The sequence below is a fragment of the Lichenostomus cassidix genome, chromosome 3, assembly GCF_008360975.1.
Source record: "Lichenostomus cassidix isolate B80296 chromosome 3, HeHo_3.0, whole genome shotgun sequence".
Taxonomy (NCBI): Eukaryota; Metazoa; Chordata; class Aves; order Passeriformes; family Meliphagidae; genus Lichenostomus; species Lichenostomus cassidix.
Window position 1 is genome coordinate 8,954,769 of NC_139483.1, and position 22,049 is coordinate 8,976,817.

At 41.8% G+C, this 22,049-nt stretch overlaps 2 long non-coding RNA genes across 3 annotated transcripts in view; both read right to left on the reverse strand.

Annotated features, from left to right (window-relative positions):
* The window catches only part of LOC146438991 (uncharacterized), a 207,858-nt gene that overhangs the window by 121,360 nt on the left and 64,449 nt on the right, over window positions 1–22,049 (reverse strand). For both annotated transcript variants that reach the window (XR_014850610.1, XR_014850611.1), the window contains exon 3: window positions 16,371–16,566. This is a non-coding gene — a long non-coding RNA (uncharacterized LOC146438991). The remainder of the gene's footprint in view (window positions 1–16,370; window positions 16,567–22,049) is intronic.
* On the reverse strand, window positions 1,793–15,674 carry LOC146438992 (uncharacterized). Its single transcript, XR_014850612.1, has 4 exons — window positions 15,248–15,674; window positions 3,834–3,912; window positions 3,007–3,125; window positions 1,793–2,571 (listed from the first exon to the last, which is right to left on the reverse strand). It is a non-coding gene; the product is annotated as an uncharacterized LOC146438992 (long non-coding RNA).

A 22,049-nucleotide genomic window follows, 5' to 3' on the forward strand; every position in this document is an offset into this window, starting at 1 on the left:
TGTCTAGACCTAGATTTCATTAGGAAGTTTTAAAAGATATGAGTAAGCCACACAAAATTTAAAAAATCCCCTTAGAAAAAAATAATTTAAAACCCCCTAGATTTGTAAAGCAGTTTGACAGTAAGTATAATCTTGGAACTGTCTAAAATACAAAGGAGAAAAGGAAAAAAGTTAGAATAAATTACACTCCACATGAGCTTTTAATGAAAATGTAATATTATGCAGGCTTAAATATTATTAGCAGAAACATTCAGTTTGTTTCCGGTTCTTTGTGCAAAGCATGCTTAGCAGCATAGGAATAATTCCTGGGGTTTTGCATCTCCAAATATACTTCCACCTGGACTTGTTCAGGCTGAGCTCACAGGGAGGTACATCCACTAAACCCTTCCAAAGTGTGCAACCAGAATGATTCCAAAATGCAAAGTTTCCTCCTGGCTCTCAGAGGAGGAAACACAGGGCTGAGTCTTAAACCAGTAAGCTCCAAAACCAGTAAGCTATAATCATTTCTAGGATCAGGATCTGAGATTTACCATTCATCTTTGCTAGTTCCTGGACAGTTCCTTCACAGTGAGACAGAGGATCTCCTGTTGGCAATCCCTCTACAAAAGTCTTATTCTGCTCAAGAGCTGCAGATGCATTTGCTGGGCTCAGTCATCCTTTTAACCTCAGCTTTTAAGTTGCCCCTGCAGATTGTACACACAAAAAAAATTAAAAAAAAAAAACTCCAGCTTGGTCATGAATGTTGACTCCAGTTTGAAGAGGTCACCCACAAAGAAGTGACGCTGTCAGGACCATGGGGTGGATGGGCTTCAAGGTAGGTTTGGCTCAAGGTCCAGCTGGTTGCAGGCATGAACTAACAAACTGCCTTATCTGAAGGAAGCTCCATGCTGTGAGAAGCTTCTGCAGAGGCAATGTCCTCCGACTCTCCCTTTCATTCAATTATTCCCATGATCCAACCTTGCAGATTTAACTACAGCTACATGAATATGAAAGGAAGTTTTAAAATGCATAGGCTCAGGATGACCAGAAACCAGATTTTTCTCAGCAAAAATGAATAAATAAGAAAATCTTTCTCGGGGTAGAATGAAAGTGACATGTTGCACCAAAAGTATTTTAAAAACAATATGTTCTTTAATAATGAAAAACGCCATTAAAAGAAAGGAAAGTTTCTTTTAGATCAATATTAAAATATTTTCTTTACACTTTCCCAAGATTTTGTCCTTTTACTCAGCCCAAACTAACATTTGAATTTCATCCAGACTTGCAAATAATTTCAATAACCACAAAACTGAATTTCCATTTCTCTTTTGGGATAGCTGGGAATAATCTTGTCTGAAAAATAAAATAATTCTAACTGGAACACCAAGAAAGAATAAGTCATGCTCAATACTGAAGTCACTGCATGCAACATTTCAGATGCCTGTGCAAGTCTGCATTTGTACATACATGCAGTTTTGGTTCCGGGAATTCAGACAGAATCCTTTCAGCTCTCTAGTTTCCAACAGTTTGAGACAAACATAGCATATTTAAGGATAGGACTATTTCTTTTACTATAATTACTTAATGACACTACTGAAATGATCAAAGAATTTCCAGAAGCTGAAAATTCATTCCAATGCAGACATAAAAATAATTGGGCTAAAGAGTCATATTTTAGCACTTTCTTCTCAGCTATGCCCCAGAGATTCACCCACAGCCCACAACAATTTCAAAACCATACTTCTGGGGAATAGTACAATATAACCATAAAATTACACTTGAGATAAGATTTAATTGTCATTCTCACCTTTCCAACACCTTTCAAGAAGTAATCCTTATAAAGCTCACAAGAAAAGATATTGCAATTAAAATTATAGCATGCAACAATGATATTAAAAGAAAGACAAACTGCTTTATAGGTTTCACAGAAGCTTAAGTTCAACAGCTTTATTCAAAGACATTACAAGAGAACCTGTCTGATGGATTTTAGATATTCACTTTGGGCCAGAGGATGTTAGAGCTAAATGAAACAAACTGACATTGCACCCTAAGAGACCTTTTAATTTGCTTGAGCCATGAGGCTGGAGAAAGCCAATGGAACTGCAGCAGGTGGACAATCACAAAGGAAAAATCATGTTACTCTGTGGTTTCATTTCAGTGCTGGTTCACAATAAGAGCAAATGCCACTGTGGGACAGCACTACTCCATGGTACTAACTTTAACCTTCTCCTGCTACCCCCTCTACCCCATGTTAATGAGTCTATAAACAGTACAACAGAAAAAAAGAGACTGAACCACTCCGGACTGCAAGACGAGGTTCACCAGCAGCTAACTCAGCCTTACAGTCTTACCCAGGGCAGTAGCTGTCACACCTGAATGATGTGACTTCTTTGTAACTTGTGTCTGGAGCAGAGCCCAACCAATTTGTGCTTGGGAGATTTCAGGCACAAAGGGAGAAAGCCTGGGAGGACAGCCAGTTCTACGAGGCTGCCAGCATCTCAGGAGGGTCAAAACCCTCTGCTGCAGCTGCCATTTTGGTCTCTTATGCTCTCAGGGGATGTATAAATCATTCCCCAACTGTGCATGCAGTGCCTGTAGGCAAGACACACCTCAGCAGAAGGGAAAAGGAAGCACAGCCTCAGTCACGTATCCTGCAGCCCACCGTACTTCCCCCCACAGATAAAAATGCTGGAGTCAGCTGGACCTTCCAGACAAAGGGGAGGTGTGCCCTGCAGACACCCAGATACCTGGAGAACTGAAATTATTTTAATTGCTACAGCAGGAAGCCCTAATTTATGTTCCTAGGAAGGTAGCACATCTTAGGGTGGGGAGTTTACTTGTGGCAGCTGACTGCCTGAAGCATCAGACAAGATGAAAGACAAGACTTAGAAGTTGCTCGTGAATTCCTTAAAACAAGTAAGGTTTTATCTTCGTGTTCCCTGAACCAAAGGCTAAATGGCAACTGTCATTCATCTAACCCAGAAATTAACAGGGGGCAAAGGGAGAGAAAAAGTGGTCTGGTCTTACTTTTTAATCAAAGGAGGCCATCTCTTCATAAATATTCCCAGAAATGCTCCCAAAAAGAAAGGTTGATCCTTCACTCATGATTATGTATGGAAGGGAAGAGTTCTACTTGTTGCCTAGACCTTGAGTAGAAGAGGAGGAGCATCATCCAATTAGTTGAATACCTACAAAAACATGGACTTCATTTTATACTCAAAATGAATTCCTCGGGGTCAGTCAAACCAAGATTTCTTCCTCTCTTTCCAGAGCAAAGAAAACCCAAACCAAAACAATTCCGTTTTTTATATTCTTGCAAATAGAAACTTTCCTTTCATTCTTTCTCAAGACAAAATCCAGCTAGTAGTACTGCTTTAAAAATTCCTATGAAGAAGGTAAGACTATCGAATTCAGAAGTCAAATCACTGCAAAGAATATTTTACATTAAAGCCAAACACCACATCCTCCTGAAGCAGCACGAATGCCTTCAAGGGAAGATGGAAAATGTAAATCACTGGAAACCCTGAATACCCAATAAATCACTGGCAAGCTGGCCTGGGTTTCAGCGCTGAACAGAAGGAAAGCAAAAGAGTTCCAGAGTCCAGCAAAGATGGAAAGAAAGCGTTCATTGTATTGGGTATGTTACACGATCCGTATCGGACCTTTGTGCACCATGCTGGGGCAAAGAATTTACACGGATGCAAGGAAGTGGGAGGTGTTAAGAAGGGAACGGCACTGGAGTTTATACAAGTGTTACCAATGTTAGAATAATGTTTATCAGCTTACAGTATTTGACTTAGCATAGCTCTAGGGAGAAGGGAGAGATAACAACAGTCCAAAACACGTTCCTTTACCTGAAAAGCCGGAAGGAGGTCTAAATTCTCCATTTGAAAGGGAGCCCAATTAACTTTATCTTGTATATCTGAGCTCCTGCTGGGGAGACAAGTTCACTGGGGGTTAAAATAATAATAACCCATGTGCAAACATTTTGACTACTGCATATACTGAAACATCAGAGGAGGAATATAGTATTGTAGAGAAGGTTTATTACATCAACTCCTTTTCAGCACCGTTTTTTGGAAGATGCTTAAAGTCAGGCACACACTCAACCACTTTTATGATAGGAAACTGAGCAGTTTCCATACATATCAAAAGATGTGGCTAACCCAGCTGTACTGCTTTTCTGAAATCAACAGGGCTGTGCTGATTTATATCAGCTCAAGAGCTCACTGTCCACGATTCATTCCTCTGCACCAGCTTAGAGCAGGAGCAAAACAGAAACAAAATACTCAGCTTCTCTGCAGGAGAACTGGTCAACAACAAGCCCTATGATGATGTTAAGGGACAGAACAAAAAACACTTCACTAATTCCAGAAATTAGCTGCTTGGAGTGGGCTGGCATGAGAATGAATGGAACTTGGATTCAGCCACCTCCTTTGCAGCAACCTTCATACACGGCTCAGTCATCTGCCATCCAACACAGACAGAAAGCTAGGTTTCATCCACACACACTTGGACGTTCAACAATGTTCTACACAAAACAAAATAGGCTGTGACACTTCAATCTGGCAAGAGAAATTATTCTGGGTGTGGCAAGAGCCTAAACAACAGCACATAACCTCAAGAGGAGAGAAGGAAAGGACCATTAACCAAATCTTCCAATACTAGAGCAAAGGATCATCAAATAAAGCTTGTGGAAGCAAAATTCAAAAGACACCAAAGGAGGTCCAACACCTCTGTTGTATGAAGAGCCATCTGGAGAACTCTCCCAGCAAAGGATGCTGGGACTACATAATATTTTCAGTGGTTTAAGGTGAATACTCCATGTGTACATACCACACATTGATCAGGAATTCCTTTGATTAGAAAGTATCAGAGGATTAGGAGAGTATTGGTAAGGGACACATTAATCTTAACACTTACTTATTTAATCATCTCTGAGCATTCATTTACAGCTATCAACAGGACAGGATGCTTGATTTGCTGAACTTTTGGTCTGAAGAAGTACAGCAGCTTTTATTCTCTTGGAATGTTCATGGATATTCTGATCTTTACTTAGTTTATCTTAAAATACAAAAATACAGGGACAGAAAGCCAAAAACTGGAGAAAGATAATAGATGGTTAACAATACCCAACAAAAAGGAGCAGAGAATATTAACATTTAATAGGGAGCCATCACACAGAATCACAGAATCATTTAGGTTGGAAAAGACCTCTGAGATTATCAAGTCCAACTTCTGATCATCACCTAGTCAACTAGATCACAGCACTGTCATGTCCAGTCATTTCTTGAACACCTTCAGGGACAGTGTTTCCACAATTCCTTGGGCAGCCCATTCCGATGTTTGAAAACCCTTTCTGTGAAGAAATTTCTCCTAATGTCCAGCTTGAACCCCACCTTGGAGCAGCTTTAGACTGTGTCCTCTCATCCTGTCCCTGGCTGCCTGGGAGAAGAGCCTGACCTCTGCCTGGCTACAGCCTCCTTTCAGGGAGTTGTGGAGATTGATAAGGTCACCCCTGGGCCACCTTTTCCCCAAACTAAACACCCCCAGCTCCCTCAGCTGCTCCTTGTAGGACTTACCATCCAGACCCTTCACCAGCCTTGTTGCCCCTTTCTGGACTTGCTCCAGCACTTCCTACCTGAATTGGGGGCCCAGAACTGGAAATGGGACACAAGGCGTGACCTCACCAGTGCCAAGTACAGGGGAAGAATCACTGCCCTGGTCCTGCTGACCACATAATTGCTGATACAGGCCAAGTGCCATTGGCCTTCTTGCCCTCTGTACACATGCTGGCTCATGTTCAGCTGCTGTCACTCAACACCCCCAGCTCCTTTTCCATTGGGCCACTTTCCAGCCACTTTTCACCTGGCCTGTAATGCTGCAGGGCATTGTTGTGGCCAAAGAGTAGGACCTGGCACTTGGCCTTGCTGAACCTCGTACAACTGGACTAAGCCCATGCATGCAGCCTGTCCAGGTCCCTCTGCAGAGCCTTCCTGTCCTCCAGCAAATCAACACTGCCACCAAACTGGGTGTCATCCACAAATTTACTGAGGGTGCTCTCAAACCCCTCATCAAGATCTTTGATAAAGATATTAAACAGGACTGGGCCCAATACTGAGCCCTGGGGAAGACCACTAGTGACCAGATTACATGTAAGCAATTTAATAGGAAAGATGGTGAAGGTCCCAGAAGTAATTTTAATGTGTGCTACACACTGCTGAGGTTAACAGGAATTGCAAATATTCACACAGGACTTTTGGCTCTGAGCCTATTTTCATCAATGAAAGTTAGCACTAAGTCCACAGCAATCAGAATTTAGGTCTTTGGTCACCAGAGCTGCTGCAGCGTGGTGTGGGAGCCACTGAATATAGAAATTAGGGAAAGGCAATAACAGTAGAATTATCATATTTTCATGCACTCCAAATCAGCCACTCTCATTTAAAAGTACTATTCTACAAAAAGAATTCTTCACCTCTGGGTTAAACCAGCTATGGAGAAAGAGATACAGCAGGACTAAACATCTCTATGCCAAACAGGTCATTTATAAGGCCCACAAAATTTCAGAATCAAAGTTTAAAAGTTTCATTTTCAGACAGATAATCCTTGGATTATACATGTGAAAATGTGGTGTAATTCCTACCTGACTGGTAAATTCATCCTTACTGTAAATCTTTGAACCAAGGAATATTTTCCACCCTGCTATAGACATAGCTTTATGTCCAGAAAACAAATCTGGCAGAGGTTCACTTGCCAACAGATCTTAAAAAGTTCCAGTTCTTTGATTAAACACATCTATTTCTGCAGAGTTCAGTAAATGCGTGAATGGAGCATGTGACAAGCTGTTGGCAGTGTATTTATTTCTACAACACTCAGTAAATCTTCTTGTCCAGGCTGCCTCTATCCTCTCATTTTCTTGTCTCTATTACTGTTCTTCAGTACAGCAAGTCTGTGCCATTCTCAGGCACTGAGATGTTTGGGGGCTGCTGGCCTTACCCTCTGTGTGAGATGTACAATGATTCCTCAGAAATGCACTGGCTCCTGTGTCATATTGCTAAAATATTTTTTGGTGCTCAACCAAGAACTTGCAAGGAGTACCTCTGCCGTGTAGATCTCTCATAAAGTATTGACATTGCTAGAAAGGAGGACAGGAGGGGAGTGGAGGTGAAGGAAACCTCTAAACTCAAAAACATCAAGGGTGTAGATGAAGTTTTCTAGGGAGAAAACTTCACTTTTCACTGTCAAATGAATTTTCTGACAGGAAGATACACCGTTAATGAAAAATGCCACAGTGTCATTATGACCTGACTTAGAAACAAATAAAACAGCAAATTAGGCAAGATAGCTTAAATGTAAAAAATTGCCCTCTGGCCCTGAAATTCCAGGTTTATTTCCTGCAGGAAGAGGTGAAGCCACCAACAAAAGGGCAAATTTTTTCCTTTAAGTTTACTTGCACAATGGGACCTGCAGAACAATGTATGTCAGCTGCTCATGGTATAAGAAGAATTATGATTTGATAGTCCCATTTACAATCAAGAAAGAGCAAAAATTCATTTGTACAAAGTTTAGCACATTTCACCTAGCAGATAGCTGAAGGCAAAAAGCTCAAATGCTCTTGATTAATCACAGAAACATACAGAAAAAAATAGGGCAAAATTAAACCAGGACAAGTAAAAAGTGATGTTGGAGTATTTAACTACTCAAACACAGGAAGCGTGTGGCTAATCAGCAGCTCTCCAGAAACATGTTTAGGGGTTACTGGATCAGAGTCAACACAGCTCTGCTGTTGAGAAAAGAGAAAACATAATGCTGGAAGAGATAAACAGGGTATGGAGCATGCAAAACACTCAGAATAACCCCCCTGTCTCTACAGTGTCATTAGGGCTTCACAGGAACACTGCATCCACTTCAAGAGTGGATGCAGCCAAGCAGCAATGGGATGAAGTTTCTGGGAGGTTCAAGACACATCTATAAAAGGTAAGGACTACAGAAAACACCACAAAGCATTACAGCTACATAACCTCCAGCATTCATTGCCCCTCAGAATGGGTTGGGCAAACATGCCACAGGAAAGCATCCATCCAATTCTACCTGGATTGCTGTAACTTCACACACACAGGAGGGACACCTTCCTGCCCAATTATTAATGGACTCAGTATTCCATGGAATTGGAGAAGAACTCCCTGGGAACGAGTCAAGGGGATTCACTGCTTTCTCTCCAACATCATTCACACTTCCCCGCTTTTAGGAGGTCATCCTTACCTTCACATTCAGAGAATCTTTTGGGTTGGAAAAGATCACCGAGCATCATTTTCAGTGCTCAGCTGTGTTTGGCACCCCTGTAAAATAGTTACACACATTTAGATCTGAATGTGTATAGAATTCTGGGGCTGCATCCCATTTGCTCTATCATCAGTACAATTCTGAGGCCTCTCCTTTATTCAGGACTGATCTAGCTTTGTGCTGACTTGATTTCACAGGTATACACAAACATCTCTGCCTTGTGCTACACCATTCTCCATCCCTGTGCTTCCTCCCTTGGAGCTCCACAGGCATCATCCCCAGCCCTGCACCAGGCTGCAACAAACACCTCTCTGCTTTAGGAGCTCTCCTTTTTATAGCTGAGGCTGATACACTATTAAAAAGGATCTCTGCTGCCCTCTTTCACCACTTTTAGTTCACTTGAATATGACAGAGGAGAGAGAGAGAAGCCAGCACTTCAGGGAGATGAGAGAGGCAGTAATAACGATGGAGAAGCATCAGGCACTCAAATGGAGATGGCTAGAGAGGATTAAGCAGAGAACTTAAGGGGCCTATCCATGCTGGAGAAATAAACTTGAACTGAAAACAAGTTCATATAAAGATTTCACCTATTCTACTGATCTGGATCATAGTAAAAATCTTACTGAATTCAAACTGAAGCAAAGACAGCTTCAGTCACAGCTAGACCCAACCCCAGAAAGGAAAAAGAGCAATTACTGTTTCATTTCCTTGGTATTTGATCAGTGATGTGTAAGGTGATTGCTAGAGGTGATCCTAGAACTAGGATCTCACCTGGAAAACTGAGAAGTCAGAAGAATTATAATTCCCATTGCCAAATAAAAAAAAAGGAGGAAAAGTAATGGCCACCACAGCCTAGTACAGCACTGATGCAAATAAGTAACTCACTGAACGTGGCTGTGAGTGAGGCTAAAGTTAAGACCCTTACTATGACAACCTTAGCATCAGTTAACATGAGTAACAAACACACAAAGGAACTTTTTACATTCATTCTTTTGCCTTTGCTATCAACATAGAAGTAGTAAGAGAAAGATCATTGTCCCCACAGGAGGGCAAATATTAGGGCTACCACACCCAAAGCCCACGAGGACTTGTTCAGCGCTAGGTGACTGGACAATAAAATGTCAATAAAAACAAGAAAACATGGTTATGAAAAACGCACAACTCATCCAAGTCTAGAAGACCGCAGATAGTTCTGACTGCCCCACCTGGAAAAGAATCCAACAAAATGGAGAAGGAGCAAAGAAGGAAAATCAGCTTCTGACCACAGGAGTAGACACTCAAAGTGGGAAGGTAGTAATCTTCAGGATGGAAAATAGTTATCTGAAGGAGACATAGCAAATTTAAAATCAGGAGGCAAATATGGGAGACACTATTTCTCACCCAAAAAACACTAGGCAGGTCAAAATCCCAGCAAAAGGAGTAAAATTTCCACAGCTCTCAAATTAATTGAGGAAGGCACAGAAAAAGGAGGCTATGAAGACAAGAGAGTGGTTTGGGAAGAAAAAGATCAGCTTCTTCAAGAATTGTGTGCTTGCAATTATTCAATGTGACAGACTGAATGGAAACTATAAGGTCAAATTGTCCATTACACTGAGTTTTTGAGTACTGCAGAAAGCAGAGGCAAGAAAGAAACAAACAAAAAACAAAACAAAACAAAATCAAGAAGTTTGCCCTTCTGCAGGGACCACCCTAATATTTCCTCAATTTTCCTAGCCCCAGCTCTAGCATTTGGGGATAGTCAAAGACTCCTCTATATACACCATATTCTCGTGGTTGTGCTACAAGCTGAGACAACAGGCAACACTGTGGTTCCACAGTGAACTGTTTGATAGGCATCTCCAGCAGTTTCAGTAGGCAGCACAAAGTGGATGAAGCAGACCAGAGAATTCAGATCCAGTAACCTGACTAACCCACCTCTGTTCTTGCTGTCGCTAGCTCCAAGCACAAAGCATCAGTTGGACTCAGCTGCTGGTTTTAATTTAAAACATATACAGATTTTGCTGAATATTATCAAGTGGAGCTTTCAAAAGGGAGATGAAAAAACACCTCCTATTAGTCACACATTAAAAGTTGTTTGTTTCTCTTGGAATAGGTCTGAAAAAATGTCAGCTCCAGCACCTAAACAACTCTTTTGGGCTAGGGCAGGTCATCAGACAGGCCTCAAGAAAGTACAGTAACTCCTAGAGATACAGAGTCCCCCTAACATTGTGTGTCACTAAATATGATTTACCACTACAGATAGCATACCACAATGCATGAAATAGCTTAGAAGATGCAATCCAACAGTGCTTTTAGCACAAAGAAATTTTTTAATGCCTAAGGGTTTCAAGAGAGCCTAAAATGCACCTTCAGTCTAACTGAACTAGGGATTTGTGTTCCCTTTGGCACGGAATAGCCAAAGATGTCCTGATCCAGCACCCTGAGTAAAGGCAAGGCAGCTGTGCATCTGCTGGGCAGTGATGCCAGGTCACTGCCAGCCCGACCTGGCAGAAGCCAGGCGCAGTGGCTGCAGAGCCAGCTTTGTGCCCCATGAGGACCTCCCTGAAAAGGAGGCACACACAAAGTCACATCTGCAGTGTCTTTAACCCTGACAATCTGCAGCCTAAAGCTGGAGCAAGAGGGGGCTTGGCTGGGGCTGGGAGGCGAACACCTCAATTAGGAAAATCGAACATACCCGGCAAGAAAGAATAACGCTGCAGTGCAGCCTTCAAGACAGATTTTTCAAGGGAGGAGAAAGAAAACAGCCATGAATCAGCAAGAGAAATATGACTTTAAAGCCCTAACAAAGGGGAACAGATGGGAGCATAGCAAAGTGCTCACAAACTTGAACTGGAATAGCTGTCTCTTAATAAAACCTCTCCAAATATGAAAGCTCCTCAGACATCTGCAAATAAATCCCCTATTAATCCTGACTATATTTTAAAGGCAGTTGAGCCAGCCTACTAATAGTGCTATCGACAGCCTGAAAACTACACCAGGAGGACAGAGATGGTGAAATAGAAATGAGAAGAGCCAAAATACAAACTTAAAAACCCAGGATGACTGGGCTGGTTTTTCCACCTCTGTCTCCACATAATTAAGATCCTCCTGTAGGTTTTATCTCTAAGTGCTGGAGGGGGTTAGGACTTCAGTATTTCTGACTCACCCTGATTTCTTACATGCTCACAGGAATGAAGATAGGGAAAATATCACCACTTCTGTATTATGGAAACCTTGCAATTAATAATTGAGAATCTTTTTATCTCTCTCTCCCTTTTTCTTTCAGAACTAGAGTGCTCTCTTCAGCTTGTTAAGCTTAGTTCACTCCCACTGATAATTCACTAGAGATCATAATTTATGGACAATTGAAGCTGCAGAAACATCTCTTAGAAGGAATAGAGCAGATCCATAGCAACAATTCTTCAGGGGAATATTAATCCCCAGCTTTATGTAGTGCTAAGTGTACAATAGTAATCAGAACTTGAGTAGAAGCTGCTAATCATTGAGGGAAAAGGCTGTATAAAGAATTCATAATGGAATTAGCCTGCGGCAAACAAAGAAAGACAAAATTAAATCAGCCATCAAATTGCACCAAGGAATTTTAATTTACAGGTTAATGTAGGATTATGTAACTAATCACAGCTAACATTTTCAATGAACAACCAATAAAATTCTGCTCTTTTTTTATTCCTGCTAATGGTATTCCAATAACACACTTTTATCACCATATAATGTGTTAAGAATGATTTTCAAAAATTCTAAAAATCTTCCGAAAAGCATTATGACTGAGCAATCAATGCAAAATGCTGGCTTTAAGTTAATTAGCATAAATATACATCTAGATGATCTACTGTTTGTTTCAATCCAATACAATAAAGTTCCTTGGAGTCTGCATGGGACAGATTTACATAACCAAATGTGCATAACTGTAGCCTTAAAATATATGCATGACTTCCAAAGAGGGAGATACAGCAATACAGAAAGCCTCCAAATTAAATAAGTCAAACAACTTCTGAGCACCAAAGTGCATCGGCTAATTCTAAATAAAACCCTTATTATAGTTTTTTCTATCAATACAGCATATATATCCTATGACATACGCACAAAGGATTGCTCTAACAGAGTTTGTGCTGTTTATAATGTGAATATCATAAAAAAGAATAAGGTTTCTGGGATCAAGAGTTGATTTGCTTCCCCTAGAGAAAAAAAGAAAGACCTTGTATTTGACCCAGTTATATTTTGATATTGGCCAACGCAAGGAGATTTAAAAAAGACAGAAAGAAAGGAAAACCTCTCTGTTCAAAAACATGTATTAAAAGACCACTGCTTACTGTATGCAAATGCATAGAAAAGACTCACAACTCTTTGCACATTTTTAAAGGGAAACACCGAAATTATACTGTATGCTTCAAAACACATCAGCTTAATCAAAAAGATCTTTTTTGCAACATATGGCAGCATGAAAATTTTTATAAATTGAGTAAAAAGCACTTTCACAAGCTTTACTTCACTTAAGAGGAATGCTGGGAAGAAAGGCAACAGCATTCTTCCTGCATATGTTTTCCTTCTTCTGAACAATGTGGGAAAACCTCATTTTACTTTAATCTAACAGTTCATTTTATGGGAGCAGCAACATTCTGCCCATTTATTAGCACAGAGGGTTTGGGGTTGCGCGTTGTTTTTTTTTCCCCTTCCTTTTATAAAGTCTAATTTTAAGATGCACACTTCCAAAAAACATTATGGTGTCAATTGCACTACCCTTCAGCAATCCTGTAATAACTTTATTCAACCATTTCTAATTATAATTATATTTTCAATTCCTTTTAGCTATAGAAACTCTTTATCAATCAGAGCACAAGACAGAAAATTACTTTATTACAGCTACAGCTCGTTAGTCTGAGTGCTCTTAATGAAGCAGCCTCATAATCAGATGAAAATCATGCTGAAGAAAACTTGCATCATTAGTCTGGGCCCTAATTACCAAGAAATATAGTCACTAACAATGATACTCCATTTCATGATACGGTGCATGCACCTTCTACAGTACTTGCAATTAATAATTCGCAGACTGCTACAGAATCTTTCTATTTATTCATAACAATGGAGGGGAAAAAATTCTAAATTTAATTGAGCGGCTCCAAATGCACTCTCTCATTCTCTCCTGCTCAGATTAAAATGTCAAAAGGCTAATATTCTATCTTACAATAATTCATCATTTTAATTACATATTTTATGTATGTGGAATGTCCTTTTTATTTTTTCTCCTCTTGATCATTTAGGGCGACATTTTGGGGGGACACGTGTATGGGAAAAATATCTACATGAATGTAGGTGGCCCACGCCAGAGAAAGTTGTAATAAAGAGAAGAAAAAAGCATTTCTTTTCCTTGTCAGTGAATGAGGATAAGCTTCAGACATAAGCACAAGACGTTCATTTAAATTAATGATGTCCTTCATCCAGTACACTTATCAGTAAGGATGGAAAGATTCTTGAGCAAGGAAGATGTTGATCCCTAAAATCCTTTATGAATATGATCCATCACCAGGCTAGTAACTTTTATACACAAGCCTCTTCTAATCCACTGCATTTTCGGTATGCTTTCACAGCAAATGCTCGTCTGAAGTCTCCAGTAAGCTTCCTGCACACGGGAGCATCGGGAAATGCCGTAAGAGTTCCCTTCGTCCAGCTAACGAACCCGCTAAAAGATCAGATCGCAATCCCAACACTAAACACCTGCAGGATATTTCACTCTAATTTGCAGCATGGAAAACTATTCCACAGACATCAGTGGGAACACTGGCAACCCACAGCAGTGTCCCCGAATTCTGTCCCTGCTCCAGCTCTCTGCCTCCTGTGCCTCGTCACCACTGAAGCCCGGCGGGCTCTGGAAGGTGATAAGGAACACAGTTTTCCAGTGGAATAACTGAGGCAGGGAGCACTCCTGCTGCTCTGCTGGCTGCAAAGCTGCACTTTGGAAACTGGGGATTCCACTCCACATCAAAAATATTTGACATTGTGATTTTTGCAAAGAGCCCAGTCCTTGGCTGCTCAACTGCTATCTGAGTAAGTCACATTACACCAGGAAGAGATTGCTCTGGAGTTAAGTTACCGAGCCTGTGATTAATCTCAAGGGCATAAGCTAAATAACTCCCTTGTACCATTGAATTTTCTAGCGCTCACACGGTGCTGTGCTTTCATGCAAGCACTTCAAACAACAACTAGCCATTAGACAGGCTAGATGAACTTGCAGTAAAGATATTCAGCATATCCTGCTTCCCGGCACTCTGCTGCACAACGCATCCTCGCTGTTGCCTCTGCTAAATGATCTGCTGCATCTTCCAATGATCTTTGACGATCATTGGCATCTTTGGAAGCCTTTTACGTCCCCTCCTAACACAGAAAGTAAGCTCCCTTCTCCTGAAACTGAAAGTAAGAAGCTCCCTGCTCTGTTTTTGCTACCTCCCATATGTGGCAAGAGAATGAAAAATGAAAATCAGACTAAAGTTCTGTAAAACAAATCTGTAGGTAGCTGGAATGAATAAATAAAGTAAATAAAAAGGCTTTATACCCAGTCTCTCCTGCAAATCTTATTTTCCTACCCTCCCACCACACCTCAATATTTTTTATTTTAGGAGAACTTCTTTTACGTAGTTGCTTCAAGAATTTGCATCTGGCACCAGAAGCCGACAGAGACAGGAGACTGACAAGATGGACTGTTGTGGCAATTCCTATGTTCCTACTACATTCCTAAGCTGTGCATTTTGGCATTGAATATGGCAAAAAAAAGACAGCGTATTTAGAAACGTGACAACTGGAAAAAACATTCTTAAACCTTACAGTGCCTTCTAAAATTGCAGAATAAAATTAATTTATAGTATGACTATAGCTGGCCAAAAACCAGGGGCTCACAGTAAACCAAATGGGGTAAAAAACCTGGCTCTGAAAGCGATTCTGAGGTTTTGGCTCTGTCCAACGAGTACACTTACAAACTTATTGTATAACTTACTGGCAAGAGAGCAGCATCAGACTGACCTCCACTTGCACACAGAAATTACACATTCATTGTCTTGAGGGGAAAACGTTCTTATGGTACCATATTAATATCCTTTGTGGGTTGGGTCATGAATCAGCATTGGCAGCCACCTCTGAAGCCGTCCGCCTGCCAGCCTTCCCAGCTGGAAAACTGGTAAAGCAGGAGAGATGTATACATAAGGGAAGTGATGGTTTCCCAATTCCGAATTGATTTGGACATGAATCCGCTCAAGTTTAAAGCGCCCCAACGTGCCAAAAACCTGCTCCAACGAATATATAGGATGGTGAGCGCTCCCTGCGTGGGCTCCTAGTGCACGTCAGCGAGGATGGCTTTGTGCATCCCTGCAGTCCCACAGCCAAGTGCTCCTCGCGGGGGGTGACGCTTCCACGAGGAAAAAGTTTGGGCTAGCGAAAATTGGGATTTTTTTTTTCTTTCCCCCTAGATTTATTTTTTTTTAAGTTTTATTTGGTTCTTCCCCTGCCCTTCCCCGTGCGGAAGGGGCGAAGGGGGCGCGGAGCATCCCCGCTGGGCTCCCCCCGCCAGGGCTCCCCCGTGCCTGAGGGCTCGGCGCCCTCTGCCGGCCACCCGCCGCACCGCCCGGAGCGGGGCCGCGGGTTCGAGTCCCGGCCCCGCCGCGCCCACGCCCCGCAGCCGGCCCTAGCAGTGCCCGCAGCGCAAAACCAGACGGTGCTTCCCGAATAATTGATAACGGAGAGAAATAAACCACCACGCCGTCACTCAGGTAAAGCTCTCAACCCCCCCACCTAAAAGTATCAAGCGACCGTGATAAGCAATAATTTATATCTGCCGGTAGTAATTATTAAACAGTAAGAAACCACGCTGATAGGTGCAGGTGACCGACTGTCCCCAGCCCACCTTCCCTGGTAGGAGGGGCATCACGGCTGGATTTCAACCTAGATGGCAGAGCTGGACCCCGGAAACCCTCCCAGACCATCAGAGGTTTAGAGTAGCAGTGCCACAGCAGTCGGGGAATACTGCAACCTCAGTCACAAGCCATCGACTGCCAGACCTTCAGGCCTTAGACCAGGAGGAGGACATGCATTCACCAGCACAGAAACGAACTCTTGTAATTTACCTGTCCAGGTGTTTCTGTAGTCCAAGCCTCAGCTTCATAGCTCACATCCCTGAACTACAGTTTGGTGATTAGATCAGTCTGTGTCAGCATTTCTTCACATTTTATCTTCTTAATTCTTGTTCCAAGTGACAGTTGTGTTTGCTTACTCCTCCTCTTCTTCCCCCAGAAAGATGTGTCCCAATCTTAGAAACTAATCCTTCAAGGAGAAAACAGGATTAGACTGGCAAAGCCATGGGCTTGGTAGAGGCAGCATAGCTCTGTTTTCCCAAATGCTCATAAATCCAACCCTCCAGTATGAGCCATTGGTCTGAGGTGCCACACAATTGTTCCAAAGGAGCACCACGCTGCCCGTGTTCCTTGGCCATGCACCCTCCTCAGCTGCACTCCCTGCAAGCAGCCAGGAGAGAAGGTCTGGCAAAACACAAGGAAGCTCCAGACATGGAGCCAGACTGCTGCAGCAGTAGGAAAGACAATTTTTCCTCAAGTAAAGACACGCCAAGTCTCTTGGTTCCCTTTGCCTCTCACTGAAATTGCCTGCTATAAAATCCAGGTGGAATGTAAAACACTGTTAAAAAAAAAGGCTAAACCAAGATAGGATTTCCTGACTTTTCCTTGAGAAAGTAGGCTAGGCAGCACACAGGGTCCCTTTCTAGGCAGAGATTACAGGCAAAGGACATGGTTCACCTAGATGGAGAGCAATAGGCAGCTAACAGAACATGCAGCAGTGACAGTTTGCTTGGAAAGGAGGCTGGACATGAGACATCTTGAAGAAATCAGAGTACAGCTATACTATGTGACAGTCTGCAGTCACTGTATAGTTACAATCCACTTCTACATAACCTGTTGCACCTTTCATTAAAGTATAGCAGCATGTGAGATGCCTGCACTTCCAGCAGGAAGATTGTTTTTCATCCCCATCCTGGTTTTGCACTTAACCTCAAGGCACCCCTGCCTGCTCTGAGGCTGCAGAGCTCACACAGACACAGACCCACAGGGCAGGTGAAGGACAGGCCTGGAGGAGTCTCTAGATCCACCCAGCTCTGGACAAACTCCCTGCCTTCTCAGGGCAGAGGGCATGGCTGCTGTCCTCTGCCTGCTCCCAGCTGGTGGCCACAGTCACTTAGGCCATGAGCACAAGGGGGAAGTGCAAAAGCCAATTCACCTACACTGACCCCCAGCCTGGCAAGACAGCCAAACCTCTCCCTGTCTCCAGGCTGCAAAAGGCATTGCACAGAGGTGTTCCAGCTGGCCACACAGACCAGTCACCACCACCAAGGTACACAGTTTCTTCTCCTCCCACACCACCATTCCCTCACCTCCTCTCTTCCTGCATGCAGCCAAGACTCACTATTTATTTCCCCCACATACTCTGGGAGAAGGAAACCATGGCAGGATTTTTTGTTGGCGGTGAGGCGTTATTTTGTTTGTATGTTTTCCAAAGCCAGGGTGAAGCAAGCCCAAGCAAGTGTGCAGCAACACTGCTGTGTGCTCCCATCAGCCCAAGTGGCACACTGCCTGGGGACACTGACGAAATACTTCTGCTTCCGCTTGATTGCACAAAATGCCCCTGAAATTGCCAGGTCAGGAGGAAAGGTGCAGTGCAGAAGGTGACAGGCAGCAAAACCCTAAAAGACCAGCCAAAATCTGTGACCCCTTCTGCTCCTACACCAACAATCCAGGAAACCCACCTCACACCCTTCAACAAGCCAGGATGGAGTTCACAGACACTCCAAGTTTATCAGCTCTTCCTTCACAAGCATCCACAGAATCACCCCCAACCTGTATCTTCCAAGTGCTTTCAAGACTCTTGCCATGTTAAAACATCTGGGAGTTTTTTGCTGCTGTTGGATGATTTTTTTTCCCCTTCTTATATGATGGCGTGGTTTATCTTGTTTGCCCAATGGGATCACTGCCTTTCCACTGAAGAGCCTGTTTTAAATATCAACAAAGGTTGGTATTTTAAGAGTTATTTAAAATGTCACCAGTCACAGAATGTTTAATTATTGCAAACATCTTTCAAAAAATTCCACCGTGGGTTTCTTGCACCAAGTGATTTATTTCGGATATAATTTCTGTTTAATTAATAGGGGATTTAGCTCTGACCTGGAGGGTGTGAGAACCAGCAGAGGAGCTGGAGTTGAGTTTGGTTAACATTAAACCTGCTTGTGCCTGTTGGAGACTGCGAAACAAAAAAAAAAAAAAAAACCAAAACAAAAAAAAAAAAAATCAGGCTGGCACTTATTCAGGTGCTGCTGCTACCCAGCAATATTCTCATGTTGATTGCAATGGAAAAATTGTAAAGGCAAACAGAACTTGGGGGAAAAAATTAATCACCAGAATATGAACATTGTGCTTTGTTATTTATTTTAACTATGTATATAAATTGCTATAGAGTATAATTACCCCTAATTTCAGCTGAGATAATATCTGGGCCACACTTTGTTCACATAAGCTCAGGGAGCAGTTTCTCAATCAGTCTGGCCTGAAGTTCCTTACACCTTGAGAACAATTGGAATCAAGGACCAAAATGTTATTTTGGGAGGGGCAAAAAAAAATAAAGGCACCTACTTAAAAAAAAAAAAAGTACAAACATGGAAAATGCCTAATCTATGCTGCTCAAAACACCAGGTTACATCAGAACCAACTTTAATATCCTGTAAAAATCTTAGTATGACGCACATACAGCTGTCTAATATTGCTGCTTAAAATGCCCTCGCATTAAATAAGATTCTATGCCGTAAAATTTTGCAAGGTGATAAAACAAAAAAATGATATAATAAATATAAACCATCTGCATTTTTTAACAAGCCATTTGGAAATGGATTTAATTTATATTTAGAATTGTTTTGAAGTGTTCTCTTTTTTGAAAATGTCCCAGTTACAGTATATTAGGTTTTCAGTAGAAAGATTAAAAGAGCTGACGCACAAATAAACACGCATGCACACCCAGAGCAATTTCCAGAGCTATGAGAGCATTTGATTCTTCAAGGATACTACAGCTGGCTTTTAGTCACATAAAAAGGGTTAGTGTGTGCAATCGGCAGCTCTGGAAAATGGATTCACGAACACAAAAATGCATTAAAACAACATTAAGATTTTGGCAACAACCAACATAAGCCAGGAAACCGAGCTTCAGGCTGAACTCACATCCTTAACTCCTTCCACGGCGCTCGCTGAAAGGGTCTGTCACACTCTGCAGGAGGGGAAAGCCTGTCCTGGGGCTTCTAAATGTCAGAGCAGAGACACCAAGGGGAACCAGGGCTCAACTGGCAGGGTGAAAAAGGGAATGAGGCTTTTTGGTATGACCCAGCTCCCGTGGCATTATCTCCCTTAACACTCACACCTTGTGTCAGAGATCTGTGCCTAGCATCTCCATCGAGAAAGCTTTTCATTTAACTCCTTCCTATTACTTCTACTGCCTTGCACTCCCACCTCCACTGCACAGGATACTCCTGAGTGTTTCCTGAGCATTTGTTTCCAGCAATCCTCCAGCACCAGTGAAACAGGGATGAGCCAGCACTGTATCTCAAAATTGCAGAGAGCTTTGTATGCCCTTGCACCAGCACTCAGCACCCTGGGCTCCCTTCCCCTCTCACCTTGCCATCAGCTGCAAGTAACCCCCCAAAGCTTAATTCAGTCTGTGGGACACTGGTATTTGCCTTTTTGAACTCACTTCAGTTCAGCATTCCCAAAAGCCACAGTGTTTTTGTTCTAATGAATCCCACATCTAGAAGAATTAATTGTTTTGCCTGGTTTCGCCTCCTGTTAGTTTCCTCTCTACAAATCCCTTCTTAAGATTAAAAATCAGGTTTTTCCCCCCAGTACATGGATGGTGGTATAGTACAGAAAAAAAAAAAAAAGGAAAAAAGGTATTTTATGCCAGACCAAGCAAGCAATGTGGCTGTAACCACTTTACTTCTTTTGCCATTTCTTCTCCCAGTAAAGCAACATCTACCGGGAACCATTACAGAGTAGGACAAAGTTACTTTTCAAAATAAATTAAGCACTGTATTAGAACTACAGGTATTATCATGCCTACTAATAAATATCTGAATGGTCATTTGTTAAATTTTAAATCATTCACTCTATTAATAAGCAAATGCACTATTGACCAGATATCAAATGTAATTCTTCTACCTGAAAACAGCTACTGAGAATGTTAAGTTCATCATCATTAAGGAAAAAAAGGAGCTTTTATTGGACTTTCTCTTTCTATTTTATCATTTAATTACCTGGTGCTAACACCTGATCAATGAGATCAAAGTTTGAACAAGCCAGGGATTTTTCAAAGACGCACCTCTGGACAAAAAACTGCATTTACAAGCCCAGCATTTTGCCTTTTCTGGCACCTAATTTCATTCCTGTACCAATCAATGTACAGCTAACAGATCTACTCTCTTTGCTGTAGGATACACAATCCAAATTCTCTATGCCCTCCCTGGTGTGCTTCTTCACAGCTTCTCTGTTAGCATCATCACAGCTCACTCTCTGCTTGAGTATTCGAGCTTCTCACTTGTTTTTGTTTTTCCTTTCCTTCAAGGAAAGCCTTCACTACTTAATCAGCCTTAGGAATGTCAGGACTCAGAAAGAAATTTTTTAAATATGAAACTTGTATTTACATTATCACCTTTAAGTTTTTAAGGTATGAGAGAGAGGAAGACTTCCTTCCTACCTCTGAAATGGGGAAGTTCAGCCAGAAAGATTTACACAGCTGGCATCTCACCCCAATACAGAAGGTGGGGCAGTCATCTTCAAGCAATTCCTTTTGCCCTTCCTATATAACTCTTCTGTTCCATTTTCTTATTTCTGGAGACTTTGAGTTTGTGTTTTCTTTCCTGAACAAAATAAAACACTAGAAACAAACAGAGGAACTTCATAGCTCATTTGTAGCTTCCTCCTCTCTCAGTCTTCATTCACTCAATCAAGAAGAAAGCAAGCTGTATTTTGGGAAGACAGGAAGGATTTAGAAGGTTGTCCTTTGGCTGTTTTCTGGATTATTTGGTTCCTGGTAAGAATGCATGCCAAAGTTGCTGCTCGGGGAGTTGGAACTCTTCAAACAAGAAAGATACTGAAATGGCAATATTGCAAGGCTTACAAATAATTTCTCATGTGTTCTCTAGCTGCCCATTTTCAGCATCAAAATACCCCAGACACAGTGGTGTTACAGTACCCACAGCATCAGAATAAGAACTTTAGACAAGCAACTCTACAGAAAAAAAAAAAGAGAAAGTTAAGATGATAAAGGTCTGAAAGGAAGGTAAAAACTGCTTTGAGGGCAGAATGTTTTCCCCTCTGGGTTTCCCACTTCCCCCTAACAAGGACTGGAGAACCGAGAAAGTCCTATATTAGGAAACAATTTTGTCCTTTTTTTTAGATCTTCAGGTGCACACAGGGAGCATCTGAATAGCAAACAAAATAGCAACCAAATAGCAAACAAAACTACAGATCTTTAAAAAAAAATACAACCACCACCATCAAGGCATGAAGCAGGATTGGAGGTATGTAATACCAGTGGAAACCACTGAAAAGGACAATCTAAGCCTATTCTGAGTAATGGACCAAGATAAGGCACAATGCTGTTTTCAAACGAGGATTTTTTCATTTGTCATTAAAAAAAAACCAACCAAACAAAAGAGAGTCAAACAAAACATCACTTACAGAATTTGACCTCAGAGTTCA